This window comes from Callithrix jacchus, chromosome 1, assembly GCF_049354715.1.
Source record: "Callithrix jacchus isolate 240 chromosome 1, calJac240_pri, whole genome shotgun sequence".
NCBI lineage: Eukaryota > Metazoa > Chordata > Mammalia > Primates > Cebidae > Callithrix > Callithrix jacchus.
Window position 1 is genome coordinate 62,350,398 of NC_133502.1, and position 12,062 is coordinate 62,362,459.

The window sequence follows — 12,062 nt, forward strand, 5'->3', positions numbered from 1 at the left end:
TCTCTAAGGTTGCATAATATTCCATTATATATATATATATATATATATATATATATATATATATATACCACAATTTCTTTATCTACTTATCAATCTATAGACACTTAGGCTGATTCCATATCTTGGCTATTACACATAATGTTGCAATGAACATTGTAGGTGTAGATACCTTTTCAAATCAGTGGTTTCAGTTTTGTTTCCTTTGGGTTTATACCCAGAAGCGGGGTTGTGGGATCATATAGCAGCTCTGTTTTTAATTTTTTAAGGAACCTCAATGCTGTTTTCCATAACAGCTATATTAATTTTTATATTCTAAGTAGTAGTTACTTCTGGAAGAGGTATTGCCCAGGAAGGCATATGTGGGAGCTATTGAGGGATCTGGAAATATTCCAAACCTTGATCGGGGTGATGGTTACAAGAGTGGGTACATATAAAATTTCATCTGGCTTTAAACCCAAAATCCATACACTTGAGCATTATACCGTAATTTTTTTTCTGAAACAGGGCCTCCCTCTGTCACCCAGGCTGGAGTACAGTGGTATCACGGTTAACTGCAGCCTCAGCCTCCCCAGGCTCAAGTGATTCTCCCACAGAAGCATCCTGAAAAGCTGGGGCTACAGGCACGCACCACTGCGCACAGCTACTTTAAGTTTCTTGTAGAAATGGTGTTTCACTGTGTTGCCCAGTCTGATCTCGAATTCCTGGGCTCAAAAGATTTACCTGCTCAGCCTTCCAAAGTGATAGAATTACAGGCATGAACCCCTGCACCCAGCCTATACCATAATGTTTTAAACTCTAAGTTCATTTGCTTAGTGTGTAACCTCAAACATATTCTCCCTTTAAACTTGTTTCCTCGTCTATAAAATTGAGGTAGTAATATAATTACCTCCTAGGATTGTTACAAGGTGTAGAAACAGTAATTCATGTAGAGCATTTAGCATAGAATCTTGAATATACTGTTTGATAAAGACTGCCTATTCCTGAGAATGCAATCAGAAACAGACAAGATTCAGACAATTGCTTCAGGAATCCTAATTAATGTAGAAGGTAATATCACAAACACATGTAAGCCTCATTTGAAGACAAGTAAAAATATCAAATTCTATGTTTATAAATTTGATGAAAAGTTTAGATTCTTGGCTTTTAAAAAGTGTTTCCCCCAGGATTCATTTACATAAAAAAATTAAAACTTTTAAATATTATAAGATGTAACACAAAAGACAGGTATCCATTTTACTTGTAAGATATGCGTCAGATAAAGTAAGGAACATTCACACTTGCCACAGTCTCTCTGGGGCCTAGACCATCTGATCTAGAAAGCTGACATTTCAGAGGACACACTGACTCTCGGAAGATAACACGGGACTCAGAAACTAATTTCCAACTGCAGTAATTTTCTATGGGAGGCCAGTGGCCAAAGGATTGAAGTTCTTCCTAGCTTCTTGCCTGAGCATGGCTAAGGAATAAATTACCTGTTTTAAAAATTGCTGAATCATTCTGGGAGAGTTTAGGAGTAAAAGCATGTAGGTTTTATCATGACTATTGCTACAAAATCTCTTAAGTTATCGGGCTGAATATGAGGACTATAAATTTAAGGTGCTAGCTACCATAGCAGAGGAGCCTTTAGAAATTGTCCCGCCTACAGAAAACCTTCTACCATTGAGAATTCTTGCCTTTAGACATGTTTCAAAGATTATATAATGAATAATGTGTCAATCCATTTCAAAATACATGAACCATTAAAAGGCCGTCATGAACTAGTTAGTTCTCCACACTTGCAAGTGTGAAAAACAGACAAAACCACACAGTTCCCCATATATGTACTGAGCAAGGACAGTGGGTCATTGGCTACCTTCAGCTTCCAGCCTGCGAAGACGGACCTCTGGCCTCCTCCTTCCTCTAGTTCCAAGCAACGTTCTGTGGTGATGGGAACATTTTATATGGCTCTGCCTGAGCCTGAAACATTCTTCATTATATTGAGTTGTAATTTATTTAAACAGCCACACATGGCTAGTGGTTAGTGTATTGGGCAGCGCAGTTCCTGCCCATCAAATCTTAATGACTCCCAGGCTTTTCTAGTTGGAGACACAAAACATCCTGCACTTTGCAAACTCAATTCTTCCCACAGCCTGAGCCAATCTTGCAGAAAACAAGACACAAATCAGGTGCTTCCATCTCATCAACCAGCCTTACTGCCCCTGGATCTGGTTGGACCCAGATGAAGCCCAGCTGCTCAAGTAGCCTCTGAGTCACTGCATTTTGGGCCCAACTCTTCCTTTGATCCTTGCTCTTCTGTCTCAGTTTTCTCCTAGCATCTTGTTCATAGCTAGGAAGGAGTCCTGCTAGGAACTCTCACCCAGATGGCTGAGGCTATAAGACACACTCTGTCTCTCCCCATATCTCTCTCTCTCACCACACTACTCCCTGTAGCCCCAGCCTATTATTAAGCTGATGCTGTGAATGGGATAAGTGCCCCAAAACACATAGCCAGCCGCTGCCATTTGATTTTCACCCATTGCCAAAATCTGCCACTATTATACCCATGAAACACTCAACAACCCTCTCAGATGCCAGGCTAGAAAGACAATTTGAGCACCCCCCCCACTCCAATACTACCTGCTCACAGCTTCCTCTTCCTCCCCACTGGGCCTTATGATTAAGGTCAGGGTACAGGTTCTTAATTCAACCTAAAGTTATTCTGAAGTTGAATTATATTTTCAGTAGAATCACATAAACATTCAAATGTAAAAGAGTAGCTAGACTGAATATTTTATTTATATTCATAAAAGGTACTCAAATATAAAATACATGCTCATTTATTATATTCATGGCAATAAAGACCACTTTTAAGACTTTTTTGTAAAATATCCTAGATTCTATAAAATTGTCCTGTGCTGTGTCATGGATTGTCAACCTGATTTTAAAAAATGTGTATCACAGCTGGAAGGCTCATGCATGTAACCTGGCTTGTAAACACTTGACAGAAATGACCATCTATATGAATTGCAGCATTTGAGAATGAAGTGGCTATTTCTGTAGTATGTGAAGGTGATCCGTCCACTGAAGGATGATTTAATTCATCATTCTGTCCAAGAAGGTGGAAGTGGTGCTGCTGGCCTGCAGTTCTGAACTCTGTCACAGACACTTGGCAGCCCTTCACTTGGGAGGCACAGACTTGAAAATAACATCCCTTGAGTTCTGAGTGTTCCGATTGGAAATTTGTATTTTTCATCTAGGAAATGTGAAGAAAGTTCAGTCCTGTTCCTATTTTCATGATGGGATGAACAATTTTTGCTGGTTTGAGATTCCTGGTTTAATTTTTCAGGATCTTTGAATGCTTTTTATCCTGAATAATCTGAAATAAAACTTGGGGGAAAAAAGACTAGTTTAAAATTCAAAAAAAGGAGAAATTTTTGAATGCTACATAGAAATATACTTTAAAATGTAAACAGTATTCAGTTGTTCAGGGACTGACTGGTTTTCCAGCTGTTTGTTTCTGTTTTCTTCCTCTGGCTTTTCTACAAATGACTTGCACCTCCACCTGCTGGTGTACTGAGGAAATGAAGTGGAAATAAAATTCAACAAGTCAAATTATTTGCTAGTATCTTTGATACAGGTTTGGTGGGAGGAATGGGTGAAATTACAATGAAGCTTCTGAGGGATAGTAGTGTATTTACTCATTCATTCATTCTCTGTGTTAACTGTTAAGAGTGAGATGCAAAAAAAATTAAAATATTTTCATTAAACTTCTTATCTCCTCGCTATCAGCATCTAATTCAATTCTCTTGCTATTACCCATGTGTCATCCTTTCAATTATCCTGCTAAAAGTTTTACAAGAAAATGAAGCAGAGAGTTAGAGGACAAACCAAACCATAAATCAGAGTATCTCATTCAAACTCAAAAACATCCTTGGAATATAAACTGGTCCTAAATCTTTATAAGACTCATAAAATAAGTGTTTAAAAACCTGCAGAAAAATATGCTACAGCAGAACATTAAAAGCATGAACTCTGGAGCCAGACTTCCCAGGTTAGACACCGAGCTCTGCCCCCTCACAGCTGAGCAGCCTCAACCAAATTACTCTAACAGCTCAGTGCCTCAGTTTCCCACATGTGAAATGGGTTCAAATGATAGTACCCGCCTAATAGCATTGGTGTATGAATCCATCACTCCAATATTTATAAGATACCTAGAACAGTTTCTGGCACATAAAGAGTCCTCTGTAAATGTTATTAAACAAATAAATGGTTTTTGTTGAATACAGGTAAGAAAAAATGTTGTGACTGTTATTAATAAGAAAAAAATATTCTCTCAGGTTGAATGCATTGCCTTGATCACATTATCATTTGCCCCAGCAGCACTTTGAGCTCTCATGGATTCAGAGGGCCTGCCTATATTAGGAAGAAGAAACTGAGTTAAGACAAGAATAAGCTGGTAATTTCCTAAATAGAAAATATAAACAGTAGGAGTTTTGGTACTTTGATTCTTTTGAAAAGGTTAATTTAACACTAAACGATCTGGATACAAACTCACTCTAGAATCTTCAAGTTTTAAGACGGCACTAACATTTTTCAGAAAGTTGGGGAGCACAATGGAACTTCCAATTCCCCCAACTTCCAAAAAATACCAATACAATTTTACCCTAATCTAAAGTGCAATATGATCATAAGAACTAGTCAAACAAGTTTCAATGTATGTGCGGATTAGACCACACCTTTCATTTATCCACTCGGTAAATTTGCTGATTTTTATTTTGCTCTGTTTTGTTGTTTCAGTATATATCTGATGGTGGCCATTCAACAAGGGACAAGGGACAAATAATAAACAAATAAATATATAAATAATGCGGGGAGTGAGAAATGCTATGAAGGAAAATAAAGCAGAGTAGAGAAGATGGGGAGTGACAGGGAGGAGAGGCAATCTGAGGTTTGGAAGACCTCTTTGATTAGATGGACATGTAAACAAATGACTTAATGAAGGTGGGAAGCAATACGGATCTCTAGAGAAAGCTTATCAGGTGAGGGGAACAGAAAGACCCTGAGGTCTGAGATGGAAAGATCCTTTGTGTATTCAAAGAACACAACAAGGCCAATAAGTTGATCTAAAGCATCCTGGGAAAGAGGGATAAGAAATCAGGTAGAAGAGCTAAGGGCTAGATAATACCGGACTTAAGAGTCATGTGTGGCTGATTTACAAACATGGTCCTCAAAACTCTTTGAAATTTTTCTAGGCATAGGGTCTTTGTCCCCTCCACTTGAATATGGGTGGGCTTAAGACAGCCTGGACAATAGAATATGATGGAAATGACCATGTCATTTCAGAAGCTGGGTCATAAAAGAGGATATGACTTCTGTCCTGTTGGATGAGTCATTCATGTTTGCAGCCCAAGCTGCCATGTGACTTTGCAGAGGCTGCCAGGCTGTGAGAGGTCAAGCCACCTGTAAAGAGAATATGAAGTCTCCCTTTTTCCTACTACACCAAGCCAGCTATCCTAGACCTTGGCTCATCCTAGCCCACATACCTGGTGTGTAACTAAAGAAGCTTTCAGATGGTTCCAGCCTCCAACCTTTATATCATCCCAGCTAAGGCCCCAGATACTTTGGAACAAAGATAAGCCATCACTGCTGTACCTTGTCTAAACTGACCACAGAGTCCATGAGCATAATAAAATGATTATTTTATGCTGCTATATTTTAGCCTGCTATATTTTAGCCTGGTGTCTCAATTACTATTACTATGCAGCAATAGTAATTGAGACACCATGATAAGGATTTGGGATTTCATTTAAGCGACAAGTGTTTGGAGAGATGAGTAATGTGACCTGATTTATGAAGTAAGAGACAAGTCCAGTTCTCATATGCAAAATAGTCTCCAAGAGAACAAGAAGAGATGCCGAAGGGCCAGGTTTGAGGCTACTGCCATTGTCGGGCAAGTGATGACAGTGCGTAGGGTAGAGTGGTAGTAATGAAGGTGGTGAGAAGAGAATTGATGGAGAAATATTTTGAAAGAAAATTCAACAGAATTTGCTGATGGATTGAAAGTTGTATGTAGGAAGAAACAAAGCAAGAATAACACCAAGGATTTAAGCCAGAGCAAGCAACTAGCTGAATAGATGTGTCATTTTTACTGAGATAGCGACACTAGAGGAAAAACGGGTTTGGAGAATAGGAACCGAGAATTTAGTTTTGAATGTGTAGCATGTCCATTCAGAATCTAAATGGAGATGGTGAGTAAGCAATTGGACCTCAGACGAGAGGCTGGTACTGAATCATGGTGTACAACTCCATGTTCCTCATTTTAGAAAAGACATTGACCACTAGAGAATATACAGAGGAAGGTAACCAGGAGGCAGTTGCTTCTGGAAGACCCTCCTTAAAAAAAAAGTCAAAGGAACTGAATGTAGATTGTGCAAAAACATCTGTTATGGTGAAGAGGCATTTGAGTCAGTAGGACATGCCATTAGGACTCCCCTTTGATATTTTCTTTGAGGAACTAAAGATCTTACGCCCATTTTCATGGAGACAAACACAAAACACCCCATAATTGGCAATGCTTTTCACCACAGGAGCTACCACTCCAGAATCAGACACCATTACAGAGAATTGGGCCTGAAGCATAACCCCCAAATGACACAACAGATGGACTGGATAGAGTGAGGTTGTGTTGGTGCAGCATTCTATAAACAATGCAAAACCAAACCAAATCACATACTCATATGTTACCAGCAAATGAAATCCTAGTCTATACAAAATTCATTATCTATTATGAGAAATAGATGTTCGTTGTTTAAGCCAGCCAGTCTATGGTATCTTGTTAAAGGAACCTGAAATGACCAAGACACTCCCTCTATGAATACATATTTGGGCCACTTATTTACTATTGCAATTGAGTCAGGAATGAGTCTTATGATGCTTTGAGAGGAAGAGCTTCAAAGTCACAGGTTTGAACTTACCCCTTATTTTGCAATCATTTGATAGAACATTTTCTTGAAGCCCTCTCTGCTGATATTCAAATAGCTGTCATTCAATTCACTGTCTCCTTTTCCACTGTTCTTCACATTGAATTCATCTAGATTTGAACGTATACTGAAAGTGAAAATGAAAGAATTACTTTGGTATCCATAAAAATGTATAAAATGTCAAACATTTTGCTTAGAGATAACAATAAATATTCTGAAATTACCTTAAACTTGCCGCAGATTTATTTTCTCCATAAGGGGATGAGGAATGAAAAGGAACTGAGATTGAACCCTATTTTTAAAAGGGGGTGAGAGCAGCCGTTAATAATATTTCATTTTCAGATATCAAACTTGACAGAGCAGGGGCCGCATTCCTCATCTGGAGTGCTTCAGAAACACAGCATTAACCCTGAGGGACGACTGTATCCAAATTGTACCCAAAGGAAGTTACCATAGGCAAAAACAACAGAAACAGACTCGGACCTTCATGAATGACCTTCATGAATGTGACTCTCAAGCCTCTGTCTAACCTTGTCTGTGGATAATTTTTCCTTTCAAATAAACCGACAAACAAACCCAGAAATATCAGCCATTTGAAGTCCCAAATCAGGCACTGAATTTTCATAAGGCTCCTAGCATGAAAATCTACTCCAATGAGGACATCAGGAACGCCAGGGGTGCCATACCTGGGCCCATGCAATCCTGCTCCTCTCCGGACAAGAGGAACTCCAAGACACCTCACTGACCTCAGACTGGGAATTCTCCACAGACTCGACCGCCTGGGCCCCTGTGGAAATGGAAACTGGCTGTGTGTCCACGAAGAACCTAGAGCGGAAGCCCCCAGAGTCAGCCCCTAGAGCTCTGACAAGTGGACCAGCATGGTCACTCGTTGCCTGAAATCTGCTTGGGCAGTGCCCACAGAGCTTCTTCACGTTCCTTGGCAGGGACAAGTCACAGTGACCATGGCCACTAAGAGAAGGACACAGCCGCTGGCCAAAACAACGACCCAGAACAGGTGGGGTTCAAGCTGCCCTCCCATTCCCTGCCTGATGTACGGCTCCCCTCCCTCGTGCGGTGGCAGCGGCGGCATCAGCACCACTTCTGCACCAGGTGGCGCCAGGCACGTGGGCATAAGAAGCAATGTGGCCCTGCACGACAGAGTGGGCCGGCCTTCGTCCCTCACCTCGATGACTGCCGTCAGCGGGCGGGCGGACTACAGGCGGTGCTGCAGAGCCGAGTGCAGCGCCAGCATCCCGGTGCCGCCGTCGCTAACGAGGAGGATGTAAGTCAGCTCAGCGTTGGCACCCTCGTCTTCGTCTTTGGTTGCAGATGGGTCAGCAAGGGGCCCAGTGGCACATCCCGAGGCAGAGGCAGCTGGGCTGAGCCACTAAGGAGAAGCGGGGCCACCAGGAGGGGCGCGTGGTCATTCTGGCCCTTCACCTGCAGTTGTACTATAGCCAGGCCCCAGCGCGGCTGAGAACTGCGGTTGAGCGCCTCCAGACGCCCCTGCATCTCCGCCAGCTCCTCAGGGTCAAAGCGCCATCGAGCACGCAGCCCCCCAGTAGTTGGGTCACCTAGGCATAAGTGGACACTGCGCCCCCGACGCGGCCCACTTCGGCCTCCAGCAGCCGGTAGGTGACCTGGCCATTGCGGCCCAGGTCCGAGTCCCAGGTGGCCACCGTGGCCAGGTAGGAGCCGGCAGGTCGTTCTCGCGCTCCGACACCTCATAGACCGGACGCGTGAACAGGAACAGGTTGTCGTTCTCGTCGCCCACACGCGCACCGTGTCCTCGGTCACCAGCGTCAGGTTGTACTCGGCGATGCGCTCGCAGTCCAGCGACGCCGCGGTCACCACCAGGTAGCTGCCCCCGTAAGCCGGCTGCAGCCTGAAGTGCTGGTGCCGGTAGAGGGCGCAGCGCACCTGTCCGTGGGCGCCCGAGTCCCTGTCCGAGGTGCTGACCAGAGCCACAAGGCTCTTGCGCGCCGCCCACTGCAGGACCAGAGAAGTGGCCCCCGACTCTGGCGTCCCAGCTCCCGCCGACGAGCTAGCGTCCACTTGCCCGAGCGCGGCTGCGGCAGCAGCGAAGGGCGAGGCGCGTCTGCAGCTCCACTCACAAGAGGCTATGCGGCTTTGCCAGGCGAATGCTCTGCAGCCCGTTGGCGCCCACGTCCCCGTCCACCGGCCGGCACCTCCAGGGGGATGCGCGTGCCCAGGACCGCACCCTCGGACACCTCCACCGGGATCTGGGCCCAGGGGAAGCGCGGCGCGTGGTCGTTGACGTCCCTCACCTCCACTTCCACGTGCACCAGCCGGAACTGCTCCCTTGAGAAGCTAACCTCGTCGATGGCCGTCACGCACTGCGGGGCCTGACCGCACAGACGCTCGCGGTCCAGGCTGCGTCCCCGACGGTCAGTTGCCCGTCGTCTTCGAGCACCCAAAGCAGAGAGCTGTTAAATTGTTTCATCAGGTGAAACTGACTTGGCACCTTGCTCTGGGAATTTAACGGGACGTGATCAGACGAAACACCGATGCTGGTGCCAGGGGAGTCTCCCTCACAGGTGAGGAAATTGACAGTATTGGTGCAAAATCCTGACACTAGCAGCAGCCACAGAATCAGCAAGGACTCCAATCCAACCCTGCGTGAAGTGTCAGCAGGAAATCTGAGCCTCCGGAGAGACGTATTTATGCCTCAAAGAGAAAAGCCAATCGCGGGCTCTGCACTAAGACTTTCAGGCCTCTCAAGCCCTCCCAAGTGTTCAGTCACAGGACACTTTTCCCTTAGAACATCTCATCACTAAGCCCTCTCTGTCCTATACTGGCTTTGTCTGCTCCAAGCCTACGCATGCCTCTTCAAAACCCTACTAGGGAAGCTACATACAGAAGAATATGCAAATAAGCAACCATTTGGGCCAGTCCACAGTCTCTGGGCCTCTGGGCCATGCTGTTTCACTAAAAGGACCCTAAGAAGGGCATGAAGAGCTGACCAGTGGCCAGGGCAGTGTAGGTGGTCATTAAGATCCCTGCAGAAGTTTGCACTATAAAAACACATCCTGCTTGCTTTTCCATTATACTGGCCTCTCATTTTGACAATAAGAGGAGGGATCCACAGCCACTTTATTTCTTTCTAAGCACACTCACATATTTCCCACACAGAGGCACAGTTGCCCTTCTTTACAATCTTAAGATAAACACATATATGGTCAGTGCAATGCATCCTCTGCCACCCACAGTTACCCATCTATGTTGGGTTGCCATTTCCTGTATTGAAAGATTTTTTGGGAAATGTCTTCTAGAGTGTCAGGCAATGTCTAATCAGGGAAGAACTGTTTTCCAAAACAATCATTTCTAAATAGCTTTTTCTGCAGTGAAGGAACAATTAATGATGATATTTCAGCCCCTCATCTCCTTTTATGTCAGTAATTACTTATATGTGAGGAATCAGTGTCAGGGAAGTCTGTCAACCACGAACCACAGCAAGGGATAGTTAAGGGTAAGAAAAAGATTTAGAGAAATATATTGCAGTCAGTCTTGTTAGAAAATTGCTATAGACCAATTATTTTTTTAAAGCCCTTGGCTGAAGGAAACCACGGGTGGTCTGATAGGCTGAGGGCTTAAAAAACATTAAACCATCTGTCTAAAGCCCAATAAATAGTCCTGTGTTAAGTTCTCTTTATGTATGAAGTGTTCAAAATGCTAAACACTCACATGTTAATGATGACATTGTTCCTCGTGCCACAGAGTCCTCATCAGTGCAGAATGCTATTTAACTAGTCATCTCAAATCAGTGAGAAGGCTGAGTTATTAATTTGCCCAGACTATTCTCGTCTCCTTCATGATCTGTAATGTTATTGATCCCTGCAGGGACATGTCAGTAAATGACTATTTTTCCTTTCATTCTTAGGAGGGAGTTGGCATTTATTTTGGTGCCAGGACTTATGAATCCGGTTCTGAAAGTGAGCCATTTTTGATGAGATAATTAATTTTCAGGGGTTTTCATTTAGTGAAGCATTTGGCAATGACTCTAATTGTAAGTACCAATAACCGGTATTGGAGAAGTATAGTGGGAAGCATGAGTTCATTTGAGTGCAGTACTCTGAGATCCTAAAAAGAGAAAGCACTTTATTTTCCTAGATTTTTAATTTTGCCTAATGAGGCATCTGTCTGTGGAAGAGAAGAGCTCTACTTCAGCATGGTAAAAACAGACTTCTTTTAAGCCAGTATCCTCAATGGCACATTGGACACTTTTCTTTCTTGTTTGTAACCTAATATTTCTGGAAGCTCCTGGTTACTCAGCCTCTGGGTCTCAGGGAAGACAAGAGAATCTGGTTCTTCCACTGAACAACATAATTGCTAAATGTCCCTTAACTGAAAACTGAATCTGCTTCAGCTGATGTCTTTAAAAGGTGCCTGCTTCCATATGCATTAGCCAGGAGAGGGACCCATTTAACCACAGTCCAAGTCTCATGTCTTCCTCTTCTCCTTCAGCTCACACAGTTCCTGCCAGGCCTAGCCTCTGCTAGTCTTCAACATTACTGTTTTTCTAATCATCATGATCAAAAAATCATTCGGCATACTGAAAATAAAGAATAGTCCATGACTCCATCTACAGTACATCAAAAGATCCAGATAAAATATTTTTAAAAGCAATCAAACATATTACCTCCACAAAGCTAAGCATCGGGATACTTATGTTTGGAAACAACCAGCTATGATATTTAAATGCTTGATTGCAATTTCCCCCACGTTTCCTCCAGCTGTTTGGCATACAGTGGACCATCCATAAGAAGTGTGCTGTATTGTTAGTGATTCATTATTAGTAGTATCATTGTTTCATCCTAAACAACCACCTTATTAAAACACTGCTTTATGAACGAAGGACAGCTGGAGTTTCAGAAAAGAAACATTTTTCTGAAGCAAAAATCAGTTCTGTGCCAGTAGAATGACAGGCTGAATAATATAGAAACTGTATGATCTGTACCCCTAGGGATATGTCATCAGGAAGCTGTGTTTACAGCTCTGGGCTGCTGATGCACTCTTGTTACATTCTGTTGGCTCTATTAGACAAAAATCTGTCTCAATATTAAAAGCACTGAGGAAAAAATT

The 12,062-nt window shown here is 43.2% G+C and overlaps 1 long non-coding RNA gene across 1 annotated transcript in view; it reads right to left on the bottom strand.

Annotated features, from left to right (window-relative positions):
* Positions 1 to 6,749: 6,749 nt before the first annotated feature.
* The window catches only part of LOC144578776 (uncharacterized), a 30,086-nt gene continuing 24,773 nt past the window's right edge, over positions 6,750 to 12,062 (bottom strand). The window contains exon 3 of the long non-coding RNA XR_013525178.1: positions 6,750 to 7,086. This is a non-coding gene — a long non-coding RNA (uncharacterized LOC144578776). The remainder of the gene's footprint in view (positions 7,087 to 12,062) is intronic.